Source organism: Leopardus geoffroyi, chromosome D1 (assembly GCF_018350155.1).
Source record: "Leopardus geoffroyi isolate Oge1 chromosome D1, O.geoffroyi_Oge1_pat1.0, whole genome shotgun sequence".
Classification (NCBI taxonomy): Eukaryota; Metazoa; Chordata; class Mammalia; order Carnivora; family Felidae; genus Leopardus; species Leopardus geoffroyi.
In genome coordinates this window covers 27,465,295-27,480,530 of record NC_059329.1, presented here as the reverse complement: position 1 = coordinate 27,480,530, position 15,236 = coordinate 27,465,295, and the positions used below count along the sequence as shown (strand labels likewise).

At 45.3% G+C, this 15,236-nt stretch overlaps 1 long non-coding RNA gene across 1 annotated transcript; it reads right to left on the bottom strand.

The window, feature by feature from the left end:
- Window positions 1–714: 714 nt before the first annotated feature.
- On the bottom strand, window positions 715–7,569 carry LOC123600950. The gene is made up of 3 exons (XR_006713895.1): window positions 7,322–7,569; window positions 6,267–6,366; window positions 715–3,284 (listed from the first exon to the last, which is right to left on the bottom strand). It is a non-coding gene; the product is annotated as an uncharacterized LOC123600950 (long non-coding RNA).
- Window positions 7,570–15,236: the final 7,667 nt, after the last annotated feature.

The following is a 15,236-nucleotide window of genomic DNA, read 5'->3' as shown; positions in this document are numbered from 1 at the left end:
AATATTCCACTTTTAATAATTGGTAAGGTAACCATACAAAAGATCAATAAAGAAATAGGACTTGAACAAACCTTTTTCTGTCTTTGTTTCCTTATTTTAAACTATTATTTAGCACTTTCTGTGAGGAAGACTATCCTGGGCTTTGCAAATACCAAGAATGAGCATTACTATCCTTGCCCTCAATAAGATGTCAGTTTCATAAAGAGGAAGACAGATTATATAAGCAATGAGCCTGACCACAGAGACATGTATACAATGTTTCAGGGACACTAAGAAGAAACTGATGGACTGTTCTTGGGTGGTCAAGGCTGGAGGGTAGGGAAGGATTTAGAATAGATGATGTTTGAACTGATGTTTGAAGGATTAATTGGAGTGAAGTGAACCAGAGAGATGGCATATGAAGGAAAGGATAGAGAAATGCATGAGCTTAGAACTGTTTAAAGGAATTGCAGCTAATTCTGTATGACTCATGTTTTTATGGCAGGTTCAAATACATTATTACTACAACAGTCCTGTGAAGTAGGGAGTAATATCATCCCCATTTTACAGATGACAGATTTGAAGAGAAAAGAGATTAAGTGATTTTCCCAAGATTACATTGCTACTCAAAGACAGCACTCACATGAATTTCCAACCTAGGAGGAGGGATATGGATATCTTCCCTAAATTCCATGCCCAGAGCAAAATAAGAAGTCTTTTGACACTTAAGCCAAACAGCTTTGCTGAAACATTTTATTTCCTCTGTGAACCAAAACAAAATTCAGATCTGAAGTTACATTTCTACCACCACAGTCCTCTATACTCTTGCTTTGAGAATACATGGTATCTTATTTCTAAGGGGAAAAGAAACACTTACAAACAAGACTGCAAAGGCATCTTAAGACAACAAATCACTCATAAAAAAGGGAACATTCTGATGAGTTAAGTGTAAATGAATCAGAAACATATGGATTTAATCTACTTTAAAAGGCCCAGTGGAGTTCTCAGTGAAGGGCAAAACCCTGGAGAAGATTATATTGGGGATAGTTCCAGACCCAGGACCATTAGTTCTGGCCAGGCCCAGAGCTAGGCTGGTATATGGATCTCCAAGGAAATCAGCAGGATGAGAACCTCAGAAAGGTGTGAAGGTCACTTTTATCCCAAATCCTCAAGCCCAGACTTGAAAATCTGCAAAGCAGCAAGCCTCCTAGAAACACCTTTGCTGAACATTTCATTCTGGCCTGGGGCTGGGACACCAAGTCCAGCCAACAATTTCTCCCAAGAAATGCAGCTTCTTCCAAAAGGGTGTAGAGGTTAAGCTGAAACCCTTCATTTCTCCCAAAGATTCCTTCCCTTTGGATTGATCCCTTTGATTAGGAACAATGTCTAGGCCATGGGCTTGGAAGATAAGAAAACAACCCTAGTCCTCTTTGGCAGCATCAGATGGGAAAGGAATATGCACAGAAATATTGAGCACAGTCAGCTAAACAGGAAACAACATAAGAAAAGGAGAAATATCCAGACTCATCAGTCTGGTTGGGTAACATCAGCCATGAAAATAAACACAGGACAGCAGGCCTAGAGCCCAAAGAAATCAGGCTGGTTTAATGGAAACCAGGCAATGAACAGGTGTGTTTCCCTGGATGTAATCTTTGGTGCTCCCGCATGTACCAAGCTTTTTCTGGGGCCCCACATGGTCAACCACTAGGAAATCTGGGGCTCAGAGCCTGCTCAGTGTTAACTGGGCCTTCACTTCTTTACCCACCCAAGTGCCCGCTTGCAAATGAAAACAGCCTGCACTGTGTTGCTGATTTTTCCCTCTTTCACAGTGGCGTTGCTATGGAAACAGGCCTTTCTCATCCACCACTGATGGAATCAAGTTTGGGGGGTGGGGGGGGGGGCGCGAAGAAAAATGATCGAGTGGAACAGAATTCTCCCCAAATACTGCCTTAAATTGAAATCATCTGTCTCACAGCCCAGCCTGCCCCACTCCCCAGGCCACACCCAGGCAGCTGCGGAGGTGGGCGGGGCCACCCTCCCTCACTGACTCCTGGAATCGCTGCAGTAAGGTGATATGCTGAGAAGAAACTCACTTCTGGGCTGTTTTTGTTCAGCTCCCTCTGCAACCCTTATCATCAGCTTTCACACTCAGCATGAGCCTCACAGGGAAACCTGTGCGTCACTTCCTCCCAGTGTCATACAGATAGCATGGGAAGTTCTGGGTGGAACTGTTTGGGGAGCTGGGGCTCTAGGTCTCATAGGCATTTTCTGTGTCTTCAGAAGTCCCCACTGTTACCCCCTCCCAATGCAGGCCTTCTTCTCCCTTATGATGCTGGAAATCAGTCATCTTAGAGATTTATTCCTTTAGCTTAAGACTTTGATACATGAGGCAAATAACCAAGGTGAGGTAGAATATGAGCTTGTTAACATGAAGAAAGGATCAACAAGGGGAGGGAAGCCATGGTGATGGGGTGGCAAGGTGGGGGTTGGCACTGTGGACGGGGCAGAGGCAGGCAGGGAGGGTTGGAGTGAGGCTGAGAACATGGAGATACACTGCATTCACTTCCCAAGTCCCCCACCCCCACCCCTGGGCCTTTCTGGAAAAGAAACAGAAAGGGCTCTAGAGCCTCAGGATGCTGCCATAAATGGGCACCATCCACCCTCAGTCAAGATATATTTTCTGAGAAGCCGCTGTGTGCCCTGGATGGCTGTAGACCCTGGAGTACACCAGTGGGTAAACAGGGCTGGGGTCACAGACACTGTTCCGAGGAATTCAGGAATGGTGGGGAGCACAGGAAGCAGAAGTGACCAAAGATGTCCTGTCATTCCCTCCCCAGCTCCCCCACTGGAGTGCAGAGCCCAGGGCCTCTCTAGTTCCAGATTCTTCTTCAGTAGATCCTGCCTTGCAGGGAGGGCTCAAGCTGTCCAACGAATTCCTTCAGATGCAGTGCTGAGCTCACTGGACTCCAGAGCCTGAGTCCACTCAGGCTCTGAGGCGCTGCTGGGGTGGATGACCAGGTGGCTCATGGCCTTCCTTAGCCATGCCTCAGTTTCCACATCTGTTGCCATAGTCCCAAGAGTCTGTACACAGAGCAGGGAGGACAGCTCCAGGAAAGCATGCTGTTCGGCAGTGTTGTTCCTTGCACAGATGGCCAGGGCTTTGGCTGAAGCTGGCCCAGCCTCCCAAGGGAGAAATGCTTCAGAGTCCAGTTACCCCTTCCCCAGCACTCCAGAATCTTCAAATCCACAGGACTGAGCTGGTGCCTTTGGAACCAGTGCATTGTTGGCCAGTGTTCTCAGTTGGTCTATGGATGGAAAGAAAAGGTGACTCAGAAAGGGATAAAAAAAATGGGCTGAGGGTGCAAAGCAGGGGACAGGATTTGGGGGTGGGCTTCTTGCCCAACTTAATTGTTTTCATCCTCAAAATGATTCTCAACAGCTGGGCCAGTGATCAGCCTGCTCATGTTCCCTGGGCAGCACAGGGCTAAGGAAAGCTAAGGCATTTGGCAAAGGCAGAAGCAAGGCCAGGGCCTGTACCAGCACCAGTAAGCTCAGTGCTGGGGGAAGGGGTGAGGGAAGCTGGGCACCCACTGCTTTGTTATGACTGTTGTTGGTGAGAGCTCTGAGGAGGAGGGGCTGGGGCTGGCCCAAGGTGAATATGGGCTCATTGGGCAGGGTGTCTTTCCCTCCACATGACACCCAGGATGGTCACCCTCAGGGTCTCTGGACAGCTGACTTGTGACATAGCCTTTGATTTCCTGTCATCTTTGGTCAGCTTTCTCAGGTGGCCAGAGCTCTGGGCCAGCAAGGCCAAGGGCTAAGTACAAATTTCCGAGGAGATAAGTGAGCTGCATTCTGTCTGAAGCCCCAGGTGCCTCTCCAGCCCTGGCAAACTATCTGATGTCAAAATATCAGCCTCTGGTTACAAGAGGAGACAAGCAGTGGAACCCAGTGCTGCCCAGGCATCTGCAGTCCATCAGTGACAGAGAACTGTGCATTTCCACCCCCCAGCATGGAGCTGTAGAAAGGATGTAGCTGGTCCTAGCTAACTGTCTCAAGGGGGAAGACTTCAGTGCATGTGCTAGTTTCTTCTGAGCTGCCTTGGTTACATGATTTAAATTATTTTAAAACTCCCCAATGTGTAAACTAGTTGACAAACACCAGGGTAAAGTTAAGCACTAGAGAACAGGGGCTGGGAACTAAGAACTTAGCCATCTCACAGTATAATCCTGTCTGAATTTCAGATACTCATTCACCCAATTCTTACTGTGTGTCTAACAGCAATAGCAAATGTGCCAGACACTATTCTAACTGGTGATCATCTCATTTAATCCTTGCAAAGCAGGTACTATTATGATCTCCACTTAACAGATGAGCACACTGAGGTGCAAGTAGACCAGTTAACTAGCCCAAGTCACAAGGCTAAATGGCACAGCAGGGATTCAAACCCAGGCAACCTGGATACAGACTGTACCTTCTTGACCATAGAGCTAGTTTGTCTATTCTGGGCAAAGTACCATGCTGGGCTACGTGAGGGAATTCAAATAAATACATGATGTGGTCATTGCCCTTGGGGAATTTATCATCGCCAAGACTTAACCAGTCTTTCCAGACTGACCTGCACAAATCTCCAGCCTGAGCGGAATTCTTCAATCTCTGTGTATATCTTTGAGTCTTTGAACTTCAGTGCTATGGCTAGAACATCACCAGCCCCCTCTGCTATCCCTGAACATCAAATTCCACAGACACTGAAATCCTACCTTACATGCCTCAAACTATTCTTCCAGACAAGTCAGCCAAAGCGCCTTCCTTCCCCGACCACTACTCCAAAGTAACAGAAAGAATTAAGCAGTCCTTTGCCAAGCTTCATGACAAAGATGTTGTGTGCAGGCCAGAGGACACAGCTGAGTCGGGCCTGCTGCCTGGGCTGCAGCCCCAGCCAAATATGAACCAGGTCAAACAGCAAAGTAATGGAACACACTGCACTGCCTTTGCCTGCCCAGTCCAGCTCAGCCAGTAAGGTCACCCCCGGCCGCCCACTTGCAAATAGGTCATTTGGCATTTGAGATACTTCCTGATTGAACTTGCCTGCAGGTTTGGGGGATGCTTCTTGGCATTTGGTCCAGAATCCAGTCCATATGGGACCCTTAGGGCTATGATAGTTGTGTTATAAGTTAGCAAAAGTCAAAAAGAGGATTTCATTAAGAGCTTGAGTGTTAAGGCTCCAATCAAAGTTGAACCAAACAGGTAGAAGGAGCTTGGTGCCAGGCTGACCCAGACACAAAGAGGAGGCCCATGAAGCCCAGGAGTTCTTCTGGAGCATTGAGCCTACTAATAAGGGCTATCAGAGGCCAACATAAAATGTTGACTGAGAGCCGGATCTCCTTCCTGGAGGAACATTAAAATACAGCTATGTTTTGGAGGGAGGATGCTGGGGAAGATGTTCTGTTAGTCCCCTGTTCACTTCTGGCTCTAGAGTCCCTGAGAGTCTTTTTAAAGGCCAGTGCCTCTCCTTTTCCATAGTGGGCACTTGCATCACAGAGATACCAGGGTATTTGAGTGAGTACAAGAGCCCTTATGAGCATCTTGTAACAGCACCCTGGCTCTAGACTGAGGAAATGATGCTTGGAAAAAAAATACAGTGTTTTGAGGGGCATAATGTGCATGAGAAAGAGGGGCATGATACATCAAAGGTGACAGTAAGGACACACCCCTTTCCTTTCCTGAAATCTGGCTTGGCTTTGTAGACCTCCAAGGGAATGCAAGTCTATTCCAGGAGGAAAGCCAGCTGCACCAGCATGAACTCCTAGGCCATCAAGAGCCAGAATAACCTCCAATGCTGGGCTCCAGAGTAAAGAGCACAAACACCCAGTTACTCACCCCGACCCTTCTTGCAGTGCTCATTAATGCTTTCACGAGTAAATCGCTAAAATCTGGGGAGCTGCTCAGATTCAGGCAAGTTCCAGGAGGTAGCAGTCATGTGTAGGATCTGGCCCATCCCCAGCACACAGGCCTAGAGGCAAGCACCTCATCAAAAGGGTACCTAGGAGAGTGGCAGGCCAGACTCGTGAGCCATAGCAAGCCTCAGACAGACAGCATGCCCATGGTGCTTGAAATCTGCCTTTGGAAGGGTTCAGAAGCTATGGAGTGGCCATAAACAAGATCAGCTGACTTGCAGAAAATCAGGCAGATGCAGGGGCTCCAGAGTCAGCCTACTGCCTTAGCATCGCCATCCCGGGGTAGTCCGGACTTGGTGGTAGCCACCCGAAAGGGCAACCCCAGCTCACCTGAGTCATGACAGCTTCTCTTCTGATCTGTGCATCCTTCCCAGAAGGCAGGTCATACAATTCTTGTTGCAACTCATCTACAGCCATTTAATTCCCACTTCTTCGAAATAAGAAAGGGAAAGAAAAATTAGTTAAGACCTCAGAGTACCTTCTAAAAGTGAACAATAAACTAAGACAAGAACAATACGTGCTTTCCAGGATTTCAGAAGCTTGTGCAATTTCCCTATGTTTATAAAGCACTGGGGCCTGTTTGTCCAGAGTCACTACGATGAAACTCTCAACTAAAAAGTTGCCTAGTGGTGGTTTTTCAGAGGCAGTAGAGAATGGCCTTGGAAATTTATTGTTGTTTTTGTTTTCCCCACTCCACAGTAAATCCTATGGGGAAAGAATGCCCAAGAAGTGGTTGTGATTTTTAAAATAGAGTTTCTCAGTGTTTCACAGAACCTCAAAGCATTCAAATTAGAAATGATTTTGGAAATCACGTAGGCACACCTTCTGTCTGATGTGGCCAACAGTTCTGGAGTATGACCAGCAGGATGGTTCAGATGTCCACCTCCAGAGGCAGAAACTCACTCCCTCAAGGGGCAGCTCACACATTTCTGGACAGTGCTATGTTTTAGATAGTTTTTCCTCATATTAAGCCAAAATTAATTTTCCTATACCTTCTAGCCAGCATTTCAAACTGTGTTCTTTGGAGTCATTATAAATACTTCTCCACTTTCCCCCTGTAACATCCTTCAGATCTCTGAAGATAGCTGTAGTGTGCTTTGGCCGCTCATGCCTTCTCCAGCCTAGAGTCATTGGTTTGTCAAACAACCCACTTTAATAAGCCATTAGCTCCCTAGATCTTTTCCATTTCCACTGAAGGGCAATTTTTGGCAGAATCAGAGTTACTGTTGCTCTGCCTTTTCTGATGGCATCCACCCCTGCCTTCTACTGTGCTGTGCCCCACGGTTGTCCTACATATGGACAAGTGCTTTTTCCAACTGGCAACTTGGCTCAGCCTCCATCAGATCACAGGGCCAGTGTTAGGTTCCAGAAGTAGAATGACTCACCTCAGAGTGCCTTTCTTCAAAGAGGCAGAGGACTGAAAGCCATGTGAGGAGCAGAAATATGCCTGCCTTCTTTACTGCTGTGTTCCCAGGAACTGGTACATGGCACTCACATTTTCTGATCTGTGAATGCATACAGGAATGAAGGAAAGCAAGCTGGGATCAGAGGTAGAGACAGAGAAACACTTCTATAGATTGAAACCGTTTACCGCAAATGTCCTGAATCCCCTGCACTCATCCTGAAGCCCCTTCTAAGCCAACACATGGGCCTCTGAAGCTACGCTCTACCCATGGCTATGCACACCACCCCACTTTGATCGTTTATTACTCCATTAAACTTCCATTACCTCCTCCTCCTCACACACTCACCAACCTCTTCCCATTTCCTCTTCCTTCTCTCCCCATCTCCCCCAAGGTCACAGTCCACAGCCTCATCTGTAATGGTCCCAGGGTGTGCCTCTGCAATACAAAATCCAAAGAAAGCCAAGTAGGAAGAATTAAAAATGGCAGAATACATTGCATTGCTTTGGGGGCACCACTGATACCCTTTGGCCCTGGTCCTTATTTGGACCCAAGTATCCCAAACTCATTGCCCTGGCTGCACGGACAGAAATCCCTGCCATGGAGGGCTGTCTGGGCTGTGTCTGTCTGCACACAGATCTCTAGTAATGAGGCCTGGCTCAAAGGCATCTTAGGGCCATATGTTGTTGAACAGCACAAGATGCAACTGATCTATAAGTGGGCAGTTTCATTTTTTATTTTTCCTCTCTGGAGTAAAAAGAAAAAGGAACTCTGGCCACTGGTGACATATAATCTCTGCAAGCCTCAGGACTGAGTCCATCTACACATGGAAAATAACTGCTCAGGCCTTCCTTCTTCACCCCCACCTCTGGAGATAAACTATAATAAAGTATTAACAACTGGCTCTGCTCTTCTGACAGATAAGGGATAACTTTCTTTAAAAGACCTTTGTGCTCTGTTGCTGCCAAAGACATTTAAACTGCAATCATTAGTGACTTCTCTGCTTACTACCCGGGCCAAGATGGATTTCTCTGGGAGAGGCTCCATCAATCACGTGCTCTGGGCAGGGAGCAGCTTTCTGAAGCTAGGAAGTAGGAGCAGGGCCCAGCAGGGAATGTGGGGTTGGTTTGGGGCCTCTGGTGTGCCCAGCTGGGAGGTGCCTGACAGCACAGCGGGGTGGAGAAAGCAATGGGACCCATGCCTCCCCATTCTCAAGCAGCCTGAGGAAGATGGCAAAGGAACATCCACAGAGAGGGAGACAGCTGGCCTGGGGCCTGAGATATTGTGATGTCCTTGGGGAAAGGGGCTGGGGAAAGGAAGGAACATTTAGTGACAGCTGAGTTCTCTTGTTCCTGTTTAAGACTTTCAGATTACTGGAAACCCTTGGGATGGTGAGACTTAAGAGGTAGGAAGCTGGAGGAAAGCATGTGGAAAGGGTGGGGAAACCGAGATATAAGATGAGGGGGAAAAAAAGAGAATGGAGAGAGAACATAGCTGAGAAACAGGAGTAGGAAAAGAACAAGGGAACAGATAGGGAGAAGGAAGGAGAGCCAAGGCAAAGGAAAATTAAAGGAGATATAAAATAAACAATGCAGGGATGCCTGGGTGGTTCAGTCAGCTAAGCATCCAACTCTAGATTTCAGCTCAGGTCATGATTCCACAGTTCATGATATTGAGACCAAGTCGGGCTTAATGCTGGCAACACGAAGCCTGTTCAGGATTCTCTCTCTGCCTCTCTCTGCCCCTCCCCTGCTCTTGCATGTGCCCCCCCCCAAATAAAATTTTAAAATAAAATAAAATAAAATAATGCATTATAATGAGGACAGAGAACTTAAAAACACGAATAAATGAAGGAGACAGGGACTGATTTCCTTTTTTTTTTTTTTAAGGCTAAGTAATATTTCATCATATGTATATACCACATTTTTTAAAATTCTCCCATCTGTTGATGGGGTACTGGATGCCATTTGCAAAACCATGGATGAACCTAGAGAACGTTGTGCTACATGAAACAAGACCAACACAGAAGGACAAATACTGCATGATTCCATTTATACGTGGTATCTAAAATAGTCAAAGAAGCAGAGGGAAAACTGGTCACACAGGCTGGGGGAGGGGGAAATGGGGAGTTGTTATTCCATTGGTATAAAATTTCAGTAATGCAAGATGAATTAGCTCTAGAGACCTGTTGTACAGCATAGGACCTCTGCTCAACAATATTGTATTGCCCACTTAGAAATTTTCGTAGTAGGTCTCATGCTAAGCATTCTTACTACACACACAAAACTTTCAAACAAACAAAAGAGGTGATGGATATATATCTATTATCCTTGGTATTCTGGCGATGGTTTCACAATTATATCCACATGTCTAAATCTATCAAACTGTGTACATTAAATATGAATAGAATTGTATATCAATTCTACCTCAATAATGCTGTTTTTAAAAATAAGAAGAAAGGAATTTTAATTAGAGAAGGCTGAGTCTTTTGAAAGAGAAAGGTTAAAAACTGGCAGCACTTTCTACACCTATGAAACTCAGACACATTCCTGAATGTAATTTTTCCAAATCAAAGAAATTCCTTTTTTTTTTTCGTTTTAGTTTCCAGAGTTTAAAAGTCCTATTTATTGCCTAAACTTTGTGATCTGTTCCAATCAGGTGACTGAAACATCTGCATGTGCTTTTTTCAGAGAGTTGTGTAAGGATTACCTCCAGCTGTCTCACCTACATCACATTTCAGATCCTCAACCTGTTAGGAAGTGGATGGAGTGCAAATCCTGAATAAAGAACAAAACACACACTGGGGGAACCAGGAAGATAAGTTCTCCCAACCCATCTTGTCTCAGGAGGAGGATAACACATGACCTACAAAAGTAAGACAGGGATGGACAGTAAAAGGACTTGGGGAGAAGAGGAAGATCTGGGAAAGGCATGAATCTCAATGGAGCAGTCTTGCAGACACACAGTAACACACAGAAAGACCAGTCAACCAATCAGGATTGTTGAAGTTGTCTGATTACTTTGACTTATTTTTAATTACTTAATATATTTAGTTGATAATGCAAGAACATGGTATACATTCCCAAAGGTCCAAAAAGATCTGCAGTGAGAAGTAAGTCATTCTCCCAGCTTTGTCCTCCAACTATAGTCTCCCTCCCACCACCCAGGCAAATGCTGGCCTCAGTTTCTTATGTCTAAAGAAAAATGGTATGGTTCTCTAAGAGGCTTGACAAGGGACCCTGGCTCATCCTAGAGATGGGGTTTGAAAGGCTTCTCCATGGAAGTGATGGTTGCGCTGAGAGGTAAAGGACAAATAGGGATTTGCTAGTGAAAGAAGGAACTGCATGTGCAAAAGTCCTGTCATTGGTGTAGGTATAGCACTTTTGATGGAATGGTAAGCACGAGCAAATTGTAGAGTGAGATGAAGGGTAGGAGTATAAAACTGGGCAAAGACCATATTAGAATTGAGATCTTTATCCATAGATGTGATCTATGTTGTCCATTTTACATTTTGAAAACACAATCACTATGGCTCCTACTTAGGGAAGATAAAGGAACCAGCACTGATGAGGACAGAGCAGTTATGAAGTTGTACAGGAAAACTTGGGTGTCCTGCTCCACATTTCAGCATCTCCTTTGAGTTAAGCCATGGCCCTGGAGGATACTCTCACATGGGCTCTCTCTTCATACTGACAGCCCCAACCTCAAGCACATCCTTCCTGAGGGCCTTCTGCAATGACACTGATGCCAGGGGAAACTACTGGTGCATGTGCAGGAATGATCTCGGAGTTCAGGTAAGTTCATGCTTCCAAGAGCAACCTTCAGCCAGTGGAGAAAAAGAGCCAATGGATAAATGTTCTTCCTGGGCAACCCACAGAATACATTCCTCAGAACGTCCTGGATAGGTCCTAGGTGCTGACAGCAGTGAGGTCCCTTATGTATTTCTATATTTTCTTTCCTTCTTCTCCTATTCTGCCTATTTCTCATTTCTGATCCTGGAGATTACCTCCCAAGTAAACAACCAGCACAGAAGTCTTTGTAGGCTCTGCTTTCTGAGTATATCAGAAAGAACTGCAAAGTAATTGCAGTTATCCAGGTAAGAAATCATAGGAACTTAGACTATGGGATGGACAAATTGGGAAGGAGCTTAGACTATAGGAATGGACAGATTGGAAAGATATTTGGAAGTTTAAATCAAGCGCCTGATGCAGCCATGTTTTCTGGCACCACCCTCTTTTATGTTCTCTTTTATATTATTTTATATTCGTTGCGGCCAGTTCAGGCTCATAGTTTGTGGTATGTCCAGGATGGAGGAAGTATGGTGATGTGCCACAACCCTGTTTTATAGCTCTGCAAATGGACACCATATATGGAGGTAGAACTGAACAGCCATTGCAAAACCAAAGTTACAGGAGATGAAGATGGTACTTACAGGCAATCCTTAATTTAAATGAATTTAAAATGGGGCCTTGGGGCGCCTGGGTGGCGCAGTCGGTTAAGCGTCCGACTTCAGCCAGGTCACGATCTCGCGGTCCGTGAGTTCGAGCCCCGCTTCGGGCTCTGGGCTGATGGCTCAGAGCCTGGAGCCTGTTTCCGATTCTGTGTCTCCCTCTCTCTCTGCCCCTCCCCCGTTCATGCTCTGTCTCTCTCTGTCCCAAAAATAAATTAACGTTGAAAAAAAAAAAAAATTAAAAAAAAAAAATGGGGCCTTAGACAAATATCCACGCCTGAGTGTCTCCCTCAGGCAAGACCACAGAGCCAGGTCCATTGTAGTAGAGAAAGAAGTAGTCGTAATAATAAGGGGAGTGGGAAAAAGATGTTATTTTTTTTAATTTTTTTTTTCTATGTTTATTTATTTTTGGGACAGAAAGAGACAGTGTATGAACGGGGGAGGGGCAGAGAGAGAGGGAGACACAATATCTGAAACAGGCTCCAGGCTCTGAGCCATCAGCTCAGAGCCCGACGCGGGGCTCGAACTCACGGACCGTGAGATCGTGACCTGGCTGAAGTCGGACGCCCAACCGACTGCGCCACACAGGCGCCCCAAAAGATGTTATTTTTTTAAACAAATTATTTATTTATTTTTTTGTTTTGAGAGAGAAAGGGTGCAAGTGAGCAAAGAACATGGGCAGGGGGGAAGGTGGGGCTCACCTGAAGCAGGGCTTGAACTCACCTGATGTGGGACTCAAACTCACAAACCATGAGATCATGACCCGAACTGAAGTCAGATGCTTAACTGACTGAGCCACCTAGGCACCCAAAAAAGATGGTCTTAAAAAAGCAAAAAAACAGGGGCGCCTGGGTGGCGCAGTCGGTTAAGCGTCCGACTTCAGCCAGGTCACTATCTTGCGGTCCGTGAGTTCGAACCCCGCGTCAGGCTCTGGGCTGATGGCTCAGAGCCTGGAGCCTGTTTCCGATTCTGTGTCTCCCTCTCTCTCTGCCCCTCCCCCGTTCATGCTCTGTCTCTCTCTGTCCCAAAAATAAATAAACGTTAAGAAAAAAATTTAAAAAAAAACAAAAAAAAACAAAAAACAAAAAACAAAAAAACAAAAAACTTTTTAACGTTTATTTTTGAGAGAGAGAGAGAGAATGAGATAGAGCACGAGCAGGTGAGGGGCAGAGAGAGAGGGAGACACAGAATCTGAAGCAGGCTCCAGGCTCTGAGCTGTCAGCACAGAACCTGACGCAGGGCTCAAATTCACAAACTATGAGATCATGAGCTGAGCTGAAACCAAGAGTCAGATGCTTAACCGACTGAGTCACCCAGGCGCCCCTTGAAAAAGATGTTCTTAATTGAGCCATGCACACTTATGCCCACACCTCTCCTATGAAGGATATATCATTATCCCTATTTTGTAGATGAAGAAATGGAGACTCAGAGAGGTATGGTATCTTCCCAGGCAGGGTTGTCTGAGAAGTGATAGAGCAAGGATGTACCTTCATCCAAATGGCTGCAAAGGCCATGCTTTTAACTACTATTCCCTTTTGAATTTCCCTCTGCTACAAAGTGGATGGAAAGCTCTGGGAGAGTCCAGCTAACTCTATTTATGCTGGATTTTTAGATTAGTTGATTGTCAGTTAGATTCTTGTAACTTGTAACTAAGGCTCAAGAAGACATTTGGTGTGTTATGGTGGTAATCATATTGCAGTACACAGATGTATCAAATCAACATGTTTCACACCTTAAATTTACACAATGTTATGTGTCAATTATATCTCAATAAATTTTTTTAATTAATTATTTTTAGGAAGATGAAATTTGGTGGGAATGAAGAATAGAGATGACAATGTGTGGCCTTGGCATACTGGATGGGTGAGAGGCAGCACTGAATGCTTCTCACTTCTTTATCTAACAGACAACTTATGTTAATTAATTTAGTCTTTATAACAACTCCATGATGTAGGTTCTGCTATTATCCCCCTTTTATAAATGAAGAAACTGAGGCAAAATAAAATGGTTTAATAATTTGCCCAGGGAATGGGCACCTGGATGGCTTAGTCCATTAAGCATCCGACTCATGAAAATCATGTTCTCAAGGACATGAGATCAAGCCCCATGTCAGGCTCTGAGTGGACCATGGAGCTTGCTTGGGATTCTCTCTCTCTCCCTCTCTTTCTGCCCCTCACCTACTTGTTCTCCCTCTCTCTCAAAATAAATAAACTCAAAAAAATGATAACTTGTCCAGGGAAACATAGCTAATAAGTAGGAGAACTGTGATTTTTAAGGAATTCCAAAATCTGTGTTCTAACTCGCTGTTCCACATTGTTCCTCCTTCACTGACTCAGTCTACAGACAAACACTTGCGGGTGCTTGCTTCATATCAGAGTTGAGTTAGATGCTGTGGGAGTGAGGTGGAGCAAAATATAAAAATGAATCAAGTAGGAATTCAGTCCCTGAGTAATTTATTCTCCTATAGATGGTAAGTATATACATGAATGACTATGAGAAAATGTGTAAAGTGACAATTGTCCAGTGAAAGATACTGATAAAACACCATGTGGATTCAAAAAAAGAGAGAGATTCCAAACTTAGGAGAATGTGACGGGATGGTAGGGCAGTTTGTTTTGCTGTGTAGCAAGTCACTCCAAAATTTGGTGGCTCAGAAAACACCTATTTATTATTTTTCACAATTCTGTGGTGGGCCAGGCAGCTCTGTTGGGCTGACTGCATGGTGCTGGATGATCTAGCCTGGCCTCACTCACCTGTGGAGGCTGGGACCTCTCTGTATATGACCTCTTATACTGCAGATGCATAGTGTGGCCTCACTTTTGTAGTGGAAACCTGTTCCTATCAGCAAAAGAGAAGGCCCTGATGCACAGACCTTTTTAAGCCCCACCCTACATCATGTTTGCTAATATTCCATTGGCTAAAACAAGCCACATGGCCTAGTTCAAGATTCAAAGGGTGGAGAAATATACTTGACCTTTTGATAGGAAAGCTGCAATATCACTGTGCAATAAGACATGCTTGGAGGAATTGGAAGGATATGTAGTCTTTCCCCCATCCCCACCCCTACCCCCAATTAGGACCAGAGAAATCATTACAGAAAGGATAGGCCTTGAAAGGGTCTGGGGAATGTGGCCAATTTCCCATTTGTGGGTACAAAACCATAGAAGCAAAAGAGCTGAGGGGTCTACAAGGACCAGCAAGGGCTTCATTTGTGCTAAAGGAAGGTTGGAATTGAATCCGAGAGGGGATGGGGTAGCATCCATCAGATCCTGGATGGTTTCCAATGACAAATGAAGAGACTGATCTCTGCTTGCAGACCATTGTTCCTCTGAGAACAGGCTCCATCTACACACTTGGCTGCCATGGCAGCACTTCTCTTATGTCTGTGCAGTGCCCTCACTCCCTTGCCTGAGTGGCAGGCAAAGCACCTGTGGTATCTGGTTTATG